Genomic DNA, 19257 nt, shown 5'->3' with positions numbered 1-19257 from the left:
TGTTTATACAGCCTTATTAGCTGAAGAAATGTAGAGAGCATAGAGAGATAATGATATCTCTACAGGACCGCAGATTCCACAGAGAGGCTGACCTATGACTAAGTTCAAGCGTTAACATGCAGAATGAGAGAGTGCCTAGTCTTTCTCTGTCTCTCTGTCTCTGTCTGTCTGTCTCTATGTCTCTCTCTGTGTGTCTCTGTCTCTGTCTGTCTGTCTCTCTCTATGTCTCTCTCTCTCTCTCTGTGTCTCTGTCTCTGTCTGTCTGTCTCTCTCTATGTCTCTCTCTCTCTCTCTGTGTCTCTGTCTCTGTCTGTCTGTCTCTCTCTATGTCTCTCTCTGTGTGTCTCTGTCTCTGTGTGTCTCTGTCTCTGTCTCTGTCTCTGTGTCTCTGTCTCTGTGCCTCTGGTTCTGTCTGTCTGTCTCTCTCTCTCTCTCTCTCTCTCTCTCTCTCTCTCCTCTCTCTCTCTCTCTCTCTCTCTCTCTCTCTCTCTCTCTCTCTCTCTCTCTCTCCTCAGAAGCTGTGGCTTATGAGAGAATCCTTAAGAAGCCAGTCAAGTTTCCAGGCTCAACTCAGAGTAGCTCTGGGGAAAAGTTTGTCAGGTTCTGGGACAGATGCACCTTGCACCTTGACTTCCTCTGTTCAAGGAAAGACAAGAGGGCTCATGGGAGCTCAGTGCCATGAAAAGCAAATGTGGGCCTCCAGCAGACCTTCCTCCCTTCCTCCTTTGCTCTTTCTCTCCATGACTGTGCCTCATCTACTCCTCCTAGAGCATGCTGTTACATTCCACCTTCCCGCCTTGAGCTCACCTTTCCTATTTGTAAAATCGGTCAAAATCGAGTGGGAATTTTGAGCACTGAGCAGCAGCATTTCCTTACAGATTCAGGCTCACCCTGAACCCACGTAAACCTTCAGGAACTTTTTCAGCACAGGCTTCCGGGCAGCTGGACTTGGCCAAGAGGGAAATGATCTCCAAGCAGCTTTGGTAACAGCCATCGTCTCCCACCCCCACAAACTTAATTTTAAACCACTCTGAGATGTGCACTTTGATAAACGATGTGTGGGTGGGATGGTTGCTGTTAGTCTTGTGCCCTCTCCTGTCAGCCCTCATCTTCCAGAAAGTGCTCCATACACATCTGAGGGCTGAGGAAGACCCTCCCCCTGCTGAGCTCCTCTTCCTACCCTTCCAAGGGAAGCTTTCTCCTCCACAGTTGCTCACTCTGCATGTATGACCTGGAGCTATGTACCTGTGTGAGTTCCCTCCTCTGTCTCTCTGCTCTGGAACAGGGAGCTCCAGGAACACGGCAGAAGCTTCTATGGAGGGCTGCTGTCAGGCAGGAGCCCTGGGCTGGAAGGCCTGCTGGGAAAACCAACAGACATACTTTGGATTTGTTTGTGTGGATAACTGGTTGGCTCAAAGGGTTCCAAATCCCAACCATGAATTTTTCCTTCTGAACCTATCATTAGGTCTGATTTTGTGCCAAACCAACTCTGAAGCAAGACTTTGTAACCAGGCCTGTTCATTCATTATTATTTTTAGGGCAGATCTGTTTCTCATTGACTGAGGCCCAGTGGGTCCTTCCTTTGCTTTGTCACACTCAGGACAGGCAGCTTGGCAGCCCTCCAAAGACCAAGCTTGCCCAGAGATGCCTTCCCCTGCCTCTCCTGACTGGCCTGTACCGGCCTGAGCCAAAGCTGCCTTTGTTCTGTCCCAGTGGGTTATTTTTTTTTTCCTTGGGCTTGGATGGCTCGGCAGAAGTTATGGGATGCTCTGCAGGGTAGAAGCCCCGAGCTGCACAGTTTATATTGGAAGCAGAGTACACTGTTCTAGGATGGCGGAGTGGGTGGGAAGGGTCACACACAAGTCAATGCTGTCTGCTTCTTAAGCTAGGAGCCCGTCATCCACAGTTTCTCTAGTGCCGATAGGAACAAACGAGGAGAGGGAGGGAGGTGGCAAACATAAAAGAGACAACTGCTTGTCTTCTTCCTCAGCCTGTAAAGCCACCCTCAGGCATCATGGGGGAAAAAAAAGAGAGACAACAAAGAAAAACAAAAGTGATATTTATATCAGGCTAAACAGGGCTACCCACCTCCTTCCTCCCCCCCTCCTGGCTTTCCCCAGCCTGGTAACCTGTTCTACTCTCAACGTCTGTGAGACTGACTGTTTCATAAGCCACAGGTGAGTGTGGGACTTGTGTTTTTGTTTTTGTTCTTTTTTAAGATTTATTTATTATTATGTATACAGTGCTCTGCCTGCATGTACACCTGAATGCCAGAAGGCATCAGATCACATTATAGATGGTTGTGAGCCACCCTGTGGTTGCTGGGAATTGAACTCAGAACCTCTGGAGGAGCAGTCAGTGCTCTTAACCTCTGAGACATCTTTCCAGCCCCTGGGACTTTTGTTTTTATGCCTGGCTTCATTCACTCAGCATGGCGATCTCCACTTCTACTCACGTGGTCACGCATTCTTGTCATGGCTGCACAGTGTTCGGCTGTGCACTCAGACCATGTTTTCCTCATGCCCTCATCAGTCACTGAACACTGAAGCTGCTTTCATCTCTTCTTGGACACTGTGACTGGCAACCTCAGGAGCACAGGGCCTGACTTCCTGTCCTTTACTGTATGCTAATATTGACCTTGTACAGTGTATATGCTAATTCAAACACCGAGTGCTATTCCATCAATGTGCTCAATTTTATATCCAATTTAAAATTTAAAAAGATAGTAATAAGGCTGGAGAGATGGTTCAGTGATCAAGAGCACTAACTGTCCTTCTCAAGAACCTGGGTTTGATTCCCAGCACCCCCATAGTGGCTGGATCACGACCATCTGTATATAACCCCAGTCCCAAAGGATCTGACACCCTCTTCATGGTGTCACAAACATATATGCAGGCGAAACACCCATACACATAAAATAATGATGATAATGATGATGATAAAGATAGTAATCAATTTGAGAAGGTAGGAAACTAAAGAGTGGGGTTGGGGCTCCTTTGAACATCCAGATAAGTCACGTGAGGCCAGACAGACCTATTGCATGCAGCACTTATTCACTTTTCAGTTTAGTGTGTGTGTGTGTGTGTGTGTGTGTGTGTGTGTGTGTGTGTGTGTGTGTGCAGTGCTGCTTTGGGCTTGCTTTCCCCTCAGGGTTTCCTTTTTTCTCTGAATCCTACCCTCCAAAAACCTCTGCAGTGCTGCCTGCAGCCTCCTTTCTCAGAATTCCCGGGGAGTTCCCTCCAAGCCTGTGTGTCTTCCTAGGCTCCGTTCTCAAGGCTGCTGATTTCCTTGGGATGATCAAATACAAGACACAGGCGTGCCCAGCACCTCACACAGACAGCAAGCTTAGTGAAGATGGAGGAAGGAGCTCATCCCAGCACAGTTTCAGGTTGCTATCTGGTGGGGGTTGGAGTGGGGGATGGGGCTCTCTCTCCCATCTGGCCAGGGGTCGGTCTTCCCACATCTTTCAATGTGAAGTCAGCTGTTAACTCCTTTCTCCTCTGACCCTCTATGGAAAGGGCACCTCCCCGGCTTGCCCCTGAGACCAGGTGTTCATATACTTAAGGTAACAATAAATTAGAAGGCGGTTTTCTAACCCTCACTCTGTAGAAGCCTTCCCAACAATCCCATGAAACTCATACTGGAATTCAGGCAATGCCTGATAGCATTAGCCCTTAAGTCTAGCTGCTGGTTTTACTGCATGTCCAGGTCCTTCTACCTCTCAGGGACACCCAGTAACTTGTGCAGAATGAGGAAGCTGGGTCTCTGAAGGCAATGGAGTTCTGGTAAGAAGACCCGAGGGTGCGGATGGACGCCAGGGCGGGCGGCAATGCAAATCTGGCAGGAAATGTCTTGGTTGAAAGCGCCCGCATTTTTTCTTTCTCAGGCTCAGTATTTGCCTGTTTCCTTTCATTTTTTTTTTCTCCTCCACCAACCGTAGCTTCTGACCACAGCTGCTTCTCATAGCCTCATTTCCTCATTCTCTGCCCAGCTTTTCTCTGCCTCTGTGATATTTCGGGCAGTGGCACTTCCGGTTGGTTCCTCAGCTTCCCTAACCAGGTCCAAGGGACAATGGTCTCATCTTGAGCCCTGGGGAATTCTAGCAACAGGAGGTTCAAGGGCCGTCCTCCACAACAGGTAGGGTTCCTGTTTCTCACACCCTCACCCCCAGGCCGACTAAAACCACATGTTTTCTGCTCATACGGACGTCATTGAGCTTCGAGTCCCCAGTACAGAGAAACTCTCAGGCGGAAGCTGGATTTAGTGGTGACCGCCGCTAATTGTCTCTTCTCTTTTATGTTCTTTCCACACATGGCCTCCAGAACGCCATGGCCTCTGGTTGTCCCTGAATACCGTTGGCAGATCCATCACAGGCTCCTTGGAAACAGTCTCTGCTTCTTATTGGAGGACTGCAGGCCAAGCTCTTTGCTTTCTTTTCTCCTTTAACTAGACCCACTGCTTTAGGGATCCCAGCCATGTTGACGCCTGCCTGAAGCACACCACCAGGATGGCGAGACCGCTCACAATAATTTCTCTATATTACACTGGAGCTAGCACTTCTGCTTTGGTGTTGGATGGACACATCGAGCTTTCCTGTGTCCTGTAGGGGCTCCTAGTCTGTTTTTATAATCCTGCTGAACTCCAGGGTTCTCCATGTCGTGGCTGCTAGCTCTACTTTTCCCATGGCTGAGACCCATTATGGATGCCTTTCTCTAACTCACATGCAATCCTCGTCTCAGCCTTAAAACAAATCCTGAAGCTGCCACATCTTACCTCGGCCCAGGCTCTGAAGAGCAAGTGTTTACGTTGTATTTTATGTTCTTTCTCCCACTCACTGATCTCTCTCTCTCTCTCTCTCTCTCTCTCTCTCTCTCTCTCTCTCTCTCTCTCTCTCTCTCTCTGCGTCTATGAGCTCATCTTCTCTGGTTTACACCTGATACATCTGTCAGAATGCTTGCTTTAAAACTCACCTTGAATCGGGAATGTCTCCACTCCCTTCAGTCCTGATGACATCCCCTTGATGACTCAACCCAGAATAAGAGTCAGAATCCTTCCCATGTGTACTGAACTGACTGCATGGTGGTTGCAAGCTCTCCTTTAAAAAGTAACCGTACAGCCCATCTCCCCTGGAGGCAGGCTCTATTTCTTGGCCCCTGAAATCTGGCCCTGTGGTTTGTTTTGGCCTGCAGAATGCAACTTAACTGACAATGTGTCCCTTCTGAGCCTGGCCTCCCTGGGAAGCCAGCTGTAGCCACATAAACAAGCCTAAGCTGGCTGCAGGATGATGAGAGACATCACCTTCTGTGTTTCTACTTTTCTCATTGTATAACAAAATGCCTGGGAAAGCAGCTTCAGGAAGGAAGGCTCATTTTTAGCTCACAGTTCAAGGGCACTGTCCATCATGCTGGGGAAGGCATGGGGAGCAAGAGAGCTGTGACTATGGCAGCAGGAGTGTAAGGTCACATGTGTCTACAGTGAGGACGCTGTTGCCTGGCCTTTTATTCTGTCTGGAACTCCGTCTATGGAATAGTGCTGCCTTCATTCGAGATGGGTCTTCCTTCCTCAGTTAAACCTCTTTGGAAAGACCCTCACAGACATGTGTGTTTCCTAGGTGATTCCAAATTCCATCGAGCTGCCATGAGATTAGCCATCATACCTCTACCCTCAACAGCTGGACAGAGTAATGTGGCCATCGCAGACCAGCCGGCCTCAGTTGACCCTCTGAGCTCAGCTGAACCATAGCCTCCCAGGCAAAAATATGTGATGGTTAAGTCATCTGATGTCCAATTGTTTTATGCAACACCAAGTCCTTCTGTGACCTACAGCTTCCCTTACAACTCTGACATAATTTTCTACCACTGTGTGCAAACCTTGGTCACTGTGCATGTTCCAGCCTCAGGTCCTGTGCCTGAAAATTTTATCCATCTAGATCCCCATGGCTGCTCTGCTCACTTCCACTGACACTTATCTTAGATGATGCCACAAGAGTGACACACAGATCTCTTTTAAACATGAAGGCATATAGACCAGCCAACGGTGGCAGTCAAGGTCACAGACTGGAACTGGAATCCTGAGTGTCTCTGCTCACCCTGGAATCCATGTTTTAGTAAGTGAACTTGAGGAAATGTTTCAGGAGGCGGGCCAGGAGAGCAGCGTGCCGCGGAGGGTGCAGAAGAGAGTGCTCGTTGGATAAGTGGCGTAGTGACGGCTTCTTATTTCCCCTCCCTGAGTACAGTGGACTCTCCATGCTCCTGTTTCACCTGTTATTTCTCCAGAGCATTTCTATTGCCATCTATAATATTTGTCTATATTTATTTCTTTTCTACTCATCTCCCTTTACAAGAGTGGCACACAATGGAGGGTCCTATAAAGAAGAACAGAATGTACTTATCACCCCCCCAGTATGGTGGCCACAGCCCACATGGCTGCTGAGCACCCAGAATGTGGTCATGCTAACTGAGAACTTAAAGTTTTAATGGACTTAATTTTTAAATTAGTTAACTACTAATAGATTTAATTTTAATTACCTTAGTGTAAATAGCCACATGCAGCCAGTAGCTACCATAGTGGACAAATCACAACTCTAGATTTCTTACAGTGGTATCTTATTAACTGCCATAGCCTTGGTCCTCAAAGCAGATTCAGGCAAGCAGCAGCCCTTACATACTTCGTTGCTGAGTGGATGAATGTGGTCTCTGGGAGGACAGTAGATTGCAAGGACACCAATGCTTTAGTGCCCATTCAAACTGGAGCCACAATGGGATGTTTGTGGGGAGTGGGGGGGGGGCGGCGGGATATCAACTCCTGAAGCCAACTCGAAAGGATGTAACAAGCAGAGGAAGACTCCATATCAGAATAACACTCCCCTAACTAGTCTAACTTCCCTAACTTAATGGGCTGGACAGAACATTTCGGCTGGTCCTTGTGGAAGCTGACATGGGAAAGTGACCTCAGGGGCATGAAGGCTTTCTCAGCCTCTGTCCTCAGAAATGCCTTGGGTACAGCCCAGATACTTCAGGGTAAAGAAAGACACCCCCCCCCACGCACACACACTCAGGGATTGTGTTCCCTGCTGTCCCCACAAGACTGGGAAGATCAGCAAAAGATTCTCTCCTCTCAGGAAGGGTTCAGTGGCTCTAGAAACAGGGAGCCAGTCCTAGCTATACCACAGCAATCAAGTCTCTGCCACAGTCACTTACACGTCTAACCCATGACCAGGACTAGCTAACACCAGGTCCTTACTGTGCTGTACATCTTACTTCGCGTGTAACAGTGGCCTGTTGTCCCAAAAGCCAGTGTGGCCAGGCCCTTTCTCTCCCACGATGTGTCTTGAGCAGCTGTGGTAGATGATACATCAGATGGCAGCTCTACCTATAGAGAACCCTTGCTATGTATGCACCAAGTACTTGAGTTATCATTACTTACTTTGTTTTTTTTTTTTTTTTTTTTTTTTATATTTTGTGTACAATGCTCTACCTGCATGTACACCTGCAGCCAGAAGAGGGCTTCAGGTCACATTATAGATGGCTGTGAGCCACCATGTGGTTGCTGGGAATTGAACTCAGGACCTCTGGAAGAGTAGTCAGTGCTCTTAACCTCTGAGTGATCTCTCCAGCTCCCCTCATTACCTACTTTGCATACTGACATTTTATAACCTTTGGGGCCTATGTCCCCTCAACTTTTTTTGAAACCTAAAATGCTGAAGACTTTTCTATTTCCTAGGAAACCAAGTTCCGGGGACAGGTGTGCAACCAAGCTGGGGAATCCCACCACCTTGGTACACTTGGCTTCAAAGCAGAATCAAAGGAACTCGCAGAGAAGATGTTTCCCAAAGTGATGCTGAACACCTCAGAGAGGCAGGAGAAGCACGGCTGCATCCACCCCTCCCACCTTGCTTTCTCTTGAGTCTTTTTAAAAAGAAGCTTCGAACTCAGCGCAGCATCACAGATGCTAACAGTACCTACGGCTGAATGGCTCTTTCCAATACAGAAGATGTCTTCCACACCTGCTATCTTAGTTGTCTGCCATCAACTCTATGAAGCTGACAATCTGTTATTACTACTCACGTCTACAGGCAAAGGCACTAGGTTCTGCGGGGTTAAGTGATCTGCTCAAGTTCACCTTGTTACATATCGTTACAAAATGCTTAGGGTTTTCTATACATTAGCTCTCACGGTTCTCACAGCATTCCCCTTGGGGGGCCACTGAGGTTCCCAGGGGAGAGATGTACACAGTCAACACATCCATCCGGGAAGAGGTGGAGCTGGGAGAGGAACTCAGAACCCTATCTGACTTGAAATTCTATGCCCTTTCCCACACACCGGGGAAGATTTATGTGCCGAAAGCATTGTTTAAAATGGTCGGGATTGTTTCACTGACAAAAGGGGGGTTTTTTATTGGGCAAAGAATGGTGGGTTAGAAGGATTCCCAGGGGCAAGACTGGAAGAGGGGTGGGTGGGGTCTGAGAAGTGCAGCAGGGCTGGCTAGAGTTGAGAGCTGAGGGCCAGGCACTACGTGGTGTCCTGAGCATGGCCCATTGCTCCTCGCTGCTCAAAACACACCAGGTACCCAATAAACAGTTGATGAATAAGTAGAAGGATGAATGAGTTTCAAATCATGAGCAGAAAAAAAAAAAAAAGAAAGAAAAGAAAACATTTCAGAAACTATTAAAAAAAAAAAAAAACAACCTAGTCATTTCTAAGACCGTAAACATTATTTGTGTGTGAGCATGGTGTGAGTACAGGGGAGGAGAGAAGTGAGTGCCACGGTGCACATGGGGTGGGGGTGGGGTGGGGTCAGAGGGCAACTCCTCAGTCCCTCCTCCTCTGCCTCTCACAGGTCCCTGGTCTTTGTCAACCATCTCTCCCGCTTCTCAGTGGCACTTTGGGCACAGGCTGTGGTTGGTCGTTTAGGGTTGTTGGGAAAATCTGTGTACTTTAAAGCTTCAGTTTCAAGCTCCCATTCTCTCCTTTCCCCGGGGTGTGCTGCTGGTGAAAGCAGGGCAAGCGGCAGCTCCAGGCTCTGAGGTGCTTTCTTATCTCCGCAGGCGCTAGCAGGAACAGGAGCAGGAAACCAGAGATGACACGCAGTCTCCAGTGACTGGTTATGGCTTGGTGCCCGAGCATCCCAGGCCCCACCGGGGTTTGACTGAACTCTGTCCACTTCTGGTAACTGTTATAGTGTAACCGGAAGGCGAGATGGGGCGGTGTGAATACTTCACCTTGGTGTACCATGGAGGACCCTGCAGAGAAGGGGCCGAGGCTCGCAGGTGGCCCTACAGGCTTTGCTTCATCTAGCTACTATGTAGTTTTTCCTCTAAGACATTGTCCTTCCAGAACAGTGTGGGGATTCCAAAGCTTCCATTCCCACACTCCAAAGCCCAAGGGGACTGAATACGTGGGGGACCTCTTCCATATTCTTTCCAAGTACAGGAAGCCAGGGTCGCCTCTTCCTCTGCGAGAGCAGGCTCTCCACCAAGCCTTCCTCTTTCAGAAATTTCGCAGAGAAGTGGTACCAGTCTCTGTGTTTATTTTCATCTCAAAACTTCAGGGAAGACAGGGCAGACCCTTCCAAGAACTTCCTCACCATGCCTTTCTTTAATATGGGCTTGCAGATTCTGTGTGCTGTCAAGAATCTGTGAGGTACTCCACTGCCTATGAGGGATTTTGCCCTTGGCTTGGGCAGGCATGTGGAGCACCTGTCTGCCATTTCCGGTGATAACACACAATGTCACAGACTGCAGCTCTATCCTAACCCTTGCTCTCTTTCTCTTCCCTCAACTCACCTTGTGTACAGATTGAGGAGGTAAGGAGGCATAGACCTAGTGGTTGACACTTCTAGGCCACTTTTTCTGTTGCCTCTTAGGAAATTGGGGCTGGAGAGATGGCTCAGTGGTTAAGAGCACTGACTGCTCTTCCAGAGGACCAGGGTTCAATTCCCAGAACCCACATGGCAGCTCACAATTGTCTGTAACTCCAAGATCTCACACCCTCACACAGATATACATGCAGGCAAAACACCAATGCACATAAAATGAAAATAAATAAATTATTAAAAAAAAAAAAAGAAAGAAAGAAAGAAAGTTGGGCATCAGCACAGGGTGCCAAATGTCTGCAATGAATAGAAGAATGCTCCTTGTGGTCAAATTTACTTTGGCACAATTTATATTTTTTCATGTACTTATGCATGTATATATTGTACATGTGTGTGTTGTGGTGTGTGTGTGTGCGCGCGCACGCGCATGCTCACATATTTGATAGCACACATGCGGAAGTCAGAGGGAAACTTACAGGAGTCGGTTCTCTCCTTCCACTATGTGGGCCCTGAGGATGAAATTCAAGGTGTCAGGCTCCGCAGTGAGTGCCCTTACCTGCTGAGCCAGCTTGCTGGCCCTAATCTGTTATTTTTATTTGTCCTTAATTACTCCCAAACATTCAACACCTTGTAGCATTAAAAAAAAAAAAAAACACAAACTTCTGATATTAGTACAGAATATTGTTTATTTTCTACAAGATAAAAATGAGGGCCACACTCTGTTGTTTTTCTAAGGAAGCAGAGAAAGAGAAGAGCTTGGAAAAACACTAGCCTAAGACGGTTGGAAAAGAATTAGAAGCTCAGGTGGCCAGACCTCATGCAAGGCGGGTGGCCCCCTTACACACACCTTGGCAGCCATGTTTTATATCTAGTTAAAGCTCTGGTTCTTATCAGACAGAACCATGTGGTGGGAGAGGTTCCTGCAGTGTGTGTGTGTGTGTGTGTGTGTGTGTGTGTGTGTGTGTGTGTGTGTGTGTGTGTGTGTGTGTGTAAACACACAGAGGAACACAATCGCGTGTGAGAAGAGGGAGAGAGAGGAAATGCGAATGGTTACATATGTGTAGGCTTGGCAAAAATGTCTCACCCAAAAATATCTTATTGGCTTCTCAGCTACCTAATTGTTTGAGCCATTGGTGCATTCATCCTTCATGTTCAAAATAACTTTCTAAAAATCTTACAAGCATAGAAATCAGAAATTTGAATTCATGTCTCCATTCTCTCATGAAAACTCTTAATTCTGTTTGACTCATGTTCCTGGCTTCTCCTAAGCCTGCTTGATAAATAAATATGCACAGCAGTGGTGATGCTCTGGTGCAAACACTCCCTCCGAGAGGAGATGGTTTATGGCTTTTTTGTGTTTTTATGGCTGGAACCTGATCTTTCTCTTGATTTACTTGTTTTTTATTTTTATTTTTGAACTTTAGAGAAATGCCCAATAGAGGCGGCTGTTTGTCATTTAAATAAAGAGTGAATGTCTTAAATGCAGAGATGGTATCTATAAAGATCTTGTTGTCCCTAAAGGACATTTGTTTTATCCTTTGTCACAGCAGAGAAAAAAGAAATTTAATAACCAGGGAGATATCTTGAAAGGAATAAATTGTTCTTATCATAAGGCTGTGGGCAGAAGCCAAGCGATGTATGCTTAGTAAGCATGGAAAAAATCAGAGTATTCAAATGAGATATTTACACACAAAAATGAATATTTATAGCATGAGAACACAGTACAAAAAGAAAAAAAAGAAAAAAGAAAAGAAAAAGACAAAACAAGGGCTGGAGAGATGCTTCAGCAGTTAAACGCACTTGCTGCTCTCACAGAGGCCCTGAGCTTGGTTCCAAGCACCCACCTGCATCAGTTGGTCCATAGCCACCTGTAACTCCTGTTCCCAGGGGTCTGACTTCCTTTTCTGGCCTCCACAGGGACCTACACACACTCAAAGACACGGACATGTACATAAATAAAAATAAAAATACATCTTTAAAAAAGAAAAGAGAAAAGAAGTGACCAACTTTGCATGTATGACCCCCAGAGGACAGAGCTGGTCCTTGCTGGGCTCGCTGAAGGCCCAGGAAGGCCTTCAGGCCCCTCCCCCTCCCTAGAGTCAGCTTCTGGGGTGTATGTTACACTTTTCTTTTCAAGGGCTTTGGGAAAAGCTATGTACAATAACACCTGACACCTGTTCTACGTGAACTTACCTCACTTGCTGTTCCACAAGCTGCCTGATAGTTTCAGTTTGCATGGATGAGGTTTGCCCATGTAGGTTCACATGACCGGCCCCAGACAGATTCAAAGGTACAGCGATGTGTTCCATCGTCAATTTTTGCCACTATATTCAATGTGAGTTGCGAGCACCATTGTCCATGCCTTCGGATGTGCACGGGCAGCGTTCCTGTATGCTTTGATCCACACAATGGAATATCTCATCTTCAGAGCATGACATCTTAACTTCACTAGGGGATCCTGGATGGTGTCTCAGGCTCTGGTGACCCAACCTCCTTCCAATGGTGGACAGGTATTGCCAGTGTCTCTTGATGTACCAGCTATGTCCATAATGAGAGTGACCAGCCATTCATGTTTACTTCCTGCCCATTTCCCGTTCTGTGTACATCCCTGGGCCTCATTGTGTTATCTGCTGCATTCTGCTACAAGGAGCTCGGGTATCTGTGTGTCTTTGACGAATAGAGATCCTTATGGGTATATTCTAGTTTGTAGACTCTTTTTTCACTTTTAAAAAGTTACTTTATTTGTGTGTGTGTGTGTGTGTGTGTGTGTGTGTGTTGTATAGTTATTCATAGAAGCTGGAAGCCGGGGTTGCAGTTCTTGTGGGCTTCTTGACAGGGATGGGAAACTATTTTCAGTTCTCTGTAAAAGCATCTTAACTCAAGCCATCTCTCCAGCCCCTTCACCTACTTTCTGTTGCCCTTTTCCAAACAGGGAAGATATTTTCCCTTTTAAGGACCATAATTATTAAGTTGATTATAATCGAATTTATCAGTCTTCCATTAATGCAATATTAGAACTTCTACAGAGACCTGAAATCCTAGGATGTTCTATATATCCAACATTTTATATTTTGCCTTTGATCTTTATGTGTTTTCACTAAGCATTTATGTGTGTGTGTGTGTGTGTGTGTGTGTGTGTGTGTGTGTGTGCGTGTGTGTGTGTGTGTGTGTGATGGGTGGAGAGACTGCCTTAGTCAGGATTTCTCTTGCTGTGATGAAACACCGTGTCCAAAGCAACCTGGGAAGAAAGACTTTATTTAGCTTACACGTCCACATCACTGTTCATAATCAGAGGAAATCAGGACAAGAACTCAAACAGGGCAGGAATCTGGAGGCAGGAGCTGATGCAGAGGATACGAAGGAGGGCTGCTTGCTGGCTTGGTCCCTATGGCTTGCTCAGCCTGCTTTCTTATAGAACCCAGAACCACCAGCCTAATCCCCCACAGTGGGCTGGACCCTCCCTCATCAATCACTAATTATGAAAATGCTCTAAGGCTTGGGTACAGCCCAATCTGATGGAGGCATTTTCTCAAGTGAGGCTCCCTCCTCTCAGATGATTCCAGCTGTATCAGGGTGATAGAACACCAGCGAGCATGCGGACAAATGCTTTAGTTTGTGCTTTTGTAAGCTTAGGTTCCCAGTACTCAGCTCTTGTTTCTGGGCCTGTGGGAAGGCAGAACAATATGGTGGCAGGAGTTTGTAAAGGAGAGGCCCTGGGAGACAGTAAACAGAGAGCAAGAAAAGAGTGGGGAACCAGGCTTAACCTCCAAAGCATGGCCCTAGTGACCCTCTCCCTCAAATTAGGCGTCACCCCCTAAGGTTTGGAGAAATCCCAAGACACACCATCTGCTGGGGACCAAGTGAGGAACAACCGTAAGGAACATTTCCTACATAAACTTCTCGTCTCTGGCCCTCAAAGTCTTGTGGCCACCTCAGTACAAAGTGAATTTATCTCCAGGTGTCCTCCGGTCAAACTGAAGGCTTTTTGTGAGCTGGAAGGCAGGCTGTTAGGTGTGAATTAATTTCAAGATGTAATGTTGCTGGGTAACTATCCCCACCCCACCAGAGAGGGATGGGGGAGCAACAAGAAAGCATGGCACCAAACCCAGGAAAGCAAACAGCAAATCACCTGGCTGCATGGCCCACGCCTTGGCTGTGGTTTGGGTGATGAGCTCTAATAGGCACAGGTAGCTCTAGGAGAACAACATTGCCCTGTGTATCCTACACAGCCTCTCTCTTGAGCTGGCTTCAACCATTGGGCGTGGGGTGGGGTGTTAGATGCTGGGATTCAGACCCGGGATAAGCAGCTGAGGTGCCTATTTAACATACCAAAGCAGATATGGCCTCCAGATTCTCCCAGCATCCAGTCTCAGGATGGATGGCTGGCGGAGGGTGGAGGGGGTGGGGCTTTCTCTACTGCAAAAGCTCTCTGGCGGCACTATCTCTCTCTGTCTCTCTCTCTGTCTGTCTCTCTGTCTATCTCTCTGTCTGTCTCTCTGTCTCTGTCTGTCTCCGTGTCTCTCTCTCTCTCTGTCTCTCTTCCTCTCCCACACTGTTTCCCCCTCCTTCCTTCCCCCCTCCCTCCTCCCCTCCTGTCCCCTTCTCCCTCCCCCTTCTTGGATTTTCTTTCTCCTCATCTGAGTGGCAGGTGACTTCACTGACCTCTTCCTATGAAATCAGTGAACCTGCCTGAGAGCTGCCCCCAATAAACCTGCCTTTATACTTTAATTTGGCTTCAATTGGCTCATTTCATGGCCAGAGAATACCTATCATCTGGTGCCCATACTCAGAGGAGTTGAGCCCCAGCACAGCAGGCCAGGCCAACTGGCCTTGGGGCTGCTCCTTCGCCTTATCTTTTTCTCTGCCTGACAAGCTTGACTTTGGCTTGGTGAGTAATCCTCTCCCAGTTGCTGCCAAGAGGTACCAGGTGCCTCTTCCAGACCCCCTGGGATCACCTGCCAAGAACTGTGGCTGCACAAGGGCAAGCTCCTTCTAGAACAAAGACAGTCTTTGTTGTGAGGAGCCTTTGGATGCCGAGAGGTCTGACCTGGGGCTACACCCCCCCTTCCCACTGTATGACCCTCAGGTTTACTGGAAGAACGCTGCCACCTGAGACTTTGGGTTAGCGGCACAGGCTGGGAAAATAGACACCACCAGGTCTAAACCTCTGACCTTGCATGAACAACTTCAGTCTGAACTCCACGAGTCCAGGATTTATGGAAACTGTGCTCTTATTTATACCCCGCCCCCACTTCACTACGAAACAGCTTCAGTGTCTGAGCACCTCTGTACTAGTGGCTCCAGATGCCACCTAGCTCCCCACACCACACCATACTGCCTTCCAGGCCATGTGCAACCTCCGTGGTGGCAAAGAAGCAGCCTGATTCCTTTAAATAGCCTACTCATGCCTAAAATACCAGTTCTCTGGGAGGCAGAGGCTGGCAGATCTCTGTGAGTTCAAGGACAGCCTGATCTACAAATTAAGTCCAGGACAGCCAGGACTACACAGATAAAACCTGCCTCAAAAACCCAAAAATAAATAAATGAATGAATAAAGCAAGCAAGCAAGCCAGTCAGTCAACTGCAGCCACTTAACTGGGCTGGAGTGGTGGTTGCCATATTGACTTTGGGATAAAGAAGGTGGTGTCATGGCTTCACTGCAATCTTGATTAAGGGCAGCCACATGGCTGGCAGCTCTCTCCATCTTAACCAAGGACTCTTAAATGCGTTTGTGTACAAAAAGTACCTTGCAGACACTCGATTTTTATAATTGGTTTTAAAGACATTATACTACTGTTAGAACTTGGGGTTGCCTTCTGAAAATTATGGTTATGTTCTATGTCTTTGCTCTTTAAAAAGCACTTTATTTTAATATTACAAATTATTGCAAACTGTTAAGGATAATTTAGAAATGAAAGTTGACAGTCAGCCACCTGATAAGTGATCGTATCTTTTAATGTATCCAGAAATATATTTAAAATCATGCTAAGAAATAATGCAATTAATAAACATGAATAAACTTTATTTAGCCTCCTGTTTTATGTTTGCATGGTATAGGTTAAAACAAACAACTAAAATCAGATGAAGATTGTTTAACTCAGATATGTTCACCAGGTACCAGCCCTCAAACCTGTCAGAGAATCTGTTGAATATGGCACTTAAGATGTTTAAACTTACCATGACACACAGAGACTCCCAAATCCTAACAGTGACTCCCTCCGGGATGTCCAAGAAGATATGGACACAATGACAAAGGACTCTACCTAGATTGTGGTACACTAACCACTGGACAAGACTGTTCCAATGTGTTACCTGCTGCTAGAGCACAGCCTGAACTGTGGACACACAGGACACCAGAAAATTGACTGCCATATGCTGCTTAAGACAAGGAAAGATCAGTCTCTCTCATGTTCCTCCTCCACAGAAAAAGCCTCTCATCTTCTGGGACTGATGGCCAGACTGCCTCTGCCCATGGTGCCCAGCTGACTGCAGAGAAACTGGGGACCAGGTAGCTGGTAAGCCTCTGTCTTTTTAATAGGCTTGGAAGCTGCTTGCTCTGCACTTCCTGTTTACTCAGGTAAAATTTATCATTCTCGGGTCTCTAATGGGTTTGAAGACTAGACTAGTGAAAGAAATAACTTTTTACTATTCTCTTATCTAAAGAAACTCCCAGACTGCTCCCAGCAATCAATCACCTGAGTCTGATGGTCATAAATAATTGGATTTAAGGGGGTGGGGTAGGGCTGGAGAGATGGCTCAGAGGTTAAGAGCACTGACTGCTCTTTCAGAGGTCCTGAGTTCAATTCCCAGCAATCACATGGTGGCTCACAACCATCTATAATGTGATCTAATTCCCTCTTCTGGCAGACAGGTGTACATGCAGATAGAGCACTGTCTACCTAATAAATAAATAAATTAAATAAATAAATAAATATTTACATAAAAAAGTATAAAGTTTATGTAAGGTCTGAGGATATGAAAGGTTAAGTTATGAGGATTAAGAAAGTGTTTGAGGGTCTAAAAAAGTGAGGGTTTAAAAAAGTATTTGAAGGTCTAAAAAGGTGTTTTAACATTGGTAAATGCAAATTACAAAGGTTGGAGGACATAAAAACTTAAATGGTGCTAAGAAAGTGATTTAAGGTATATAAAAGGAATGAAAAATGTCCCACCGGATGATAGGTATTCTCTGCTGATGAAATGAGCCAATTCAAGACAAATTAAGGTATAAAGGCAGGTTTATTGGGGGCAGCTCTCAGCAGGTTCACTGATCTCACAGGAAGAGGTCAGGGAAGTCACCTGCCACTCATCTAAGGAGACAGAAAAGCAATGGGGCAGGGAGGAGGAAACCCAAAATGTATGGATTATATAGTGAAGAGCCTCTGGGGGTGGGGGTGTGTGGGGGAGTGGGGTGTGGGGGAGAGTGGAGAGGTGGGGGGAGGGGGAGGGAGGAAGCCCAGTCCCTGGGCTGGAAATTTCAGGCAGGGACTGAGGGATGCTGGGAGAACCTGGAGGCCAGGTCTGCTTTGGTGTGTTAAACAGGCACCTCAGCTGTTTGTCCTGGGTCCGAGTCCCAACATTGCTATGCTACACTGCTAGTGTTTTCAACACTCTGAGATCTCCAGAAGAGCTTCATTGTTCTAAACATCAGCTCTTGACACTTTCTGTATGGGCTGTGGGGGAGAGGCGCGCATATGTATGAGCACACAAATGTGCACACGTGCATGTGTGCATCACATCTTCCTCAGTCACTCTCCACCTTATTTTTGGAGACTTAAGTCCCTCACCAGTTCAGCTAGCCCAGTCAACTCCTGGCATCTTCCTGATTCTACCCTCACAGCAATGGGGTGCAGGGATGTGCCTCCATGCCCAGCTTTTTATGTGGGCACCGGGGATCCAAACACAGCTCCTCAAGCTTGGCAGCAAGCACTTTACCTCCCCTGAGAGATTTTCGTTTAATAAGTTAGTGGGTGTAAGCATCTCATCACGCCCTTTTATTTCGCTCCTGATCAAAGACACTAAGAGCCTTTTCATGTGGTAATGGGTCACTTGCATAGGTCTCACTGTTAAATGAACAATGACTCATGGGGGGGTGTTCTTGTTTTTCCAACTGAATCCTAAGAGTTTCCTACATCTTCTGGTTATAAAGTTATTTACCAGATCTCTGTACTGCAAGCAGAGTCACTCAGCTTCTGGATGGCACCACAGTACTCTTAGTAGTGTCTTGGGGTCAACAGACATCTTCAGTGGACTCAAATATTATCTTTAGGGGTCTAGCTTTTTGGGTATTATCCAATATCCATATCCTCCAAAGGCCAGAAATATCACCTCAAGTTTTCATTTGAAAATTCAGTTTTCATTTATATTTTGATATGTGATTTCACCGGAACTAAGCTGTGTGTGGTATGCGGAGCAGAGGTCCACTCACTGCTTTTACCTTTCTTCCTGCAGGTTAGTCCACGGTGTTCCAGCATTACGTGTTTAAAACGCTAGCTTCTCCCCAACTGCGGACTTGCTGACAGCCCGCTGAGCACTAGTCTACTCTCTTCCCTGGGTTTTACCCCACTGAGGTAGATGACTGACGTAACCATGCAGCCTTGTGTGACTCTCACAGTGGCACGGCTTCTGTCCTGATGTCATTTGTCTTAGCCTGAGATAGGGAGCCCACGGAGCTTGTGGACATTTTCAAAACTTATTTTGGCTGCTCAAGTTTATCACATAGAACAACGTCTCCACATCTCAAGGGCTAAGTGTGTGCTGGGATGACATCAAGGCTGAAGATAAGCAGGGAGGAGCTGGTATCTACTCAGTCTTTGGTTCAAAAAACAGATGTACCACAGAACATGGATTAGATCCTCACAGTGATATTTTCTAATTTTTCACTTCTGAAATGTCTTTTTGTAAGAAAGATCTGGCCTGGGGTGTGTGATTTGTTGTTGTTGTTGTTTGTTTGTAGTAGTGGGGATAGTACTATTACGGTACTTATGAACCCCATTATCCCATTGCTTGCTGTAGCATACAGGAACCATCTTGCTCTTCTGTGTGGATTTGCTGTCCTGTGGCTCCAGAATCCTTATGACTATAGCAATGAGCTGGTCAAACAAGCACTTATGAAGAATGTGTAAGTAACTTCTTGGTGGCATGCCACCTAGACACATGCCTGGGGAGACGTGAACCGTAGTCTGAGGCAGATGCTACTGTTGACCTTTGGTGACCACCTGCACATTTGTTCTTAGAATCAGATGCATTTGGAGATGGAGGGCTGCACACCCCTGCATAAGCAGCCCAGCAGAGCAGCTCGAAGTTCATACCGAGGGCCCTCAGCGCAGCTGTTCCTCACCTCTCAAGACTGGGCAACCACTTCTAAGGCATGTCTGTGCCGCCAGTGCTCTGTGCACACGAGTTGCTGGCATGGTGTGTGTGTGTGTGTGTGTGTGTGTGTGTGTG

This window comes from Acomys russatus, chromosome 14, assembly GCF_903995435.1.
Source record: "Acomys russatus chromosome 14, mAcoRus1.1, whole genome shotgun sequence".
NCBI lineage: Eukaryota > Metazoa > Chordata > Mammalia > Rodentia > Muridae > Acomys > Acomys russatus.
Note: the sequence above shows the minus strand (reverse complement) of the source record.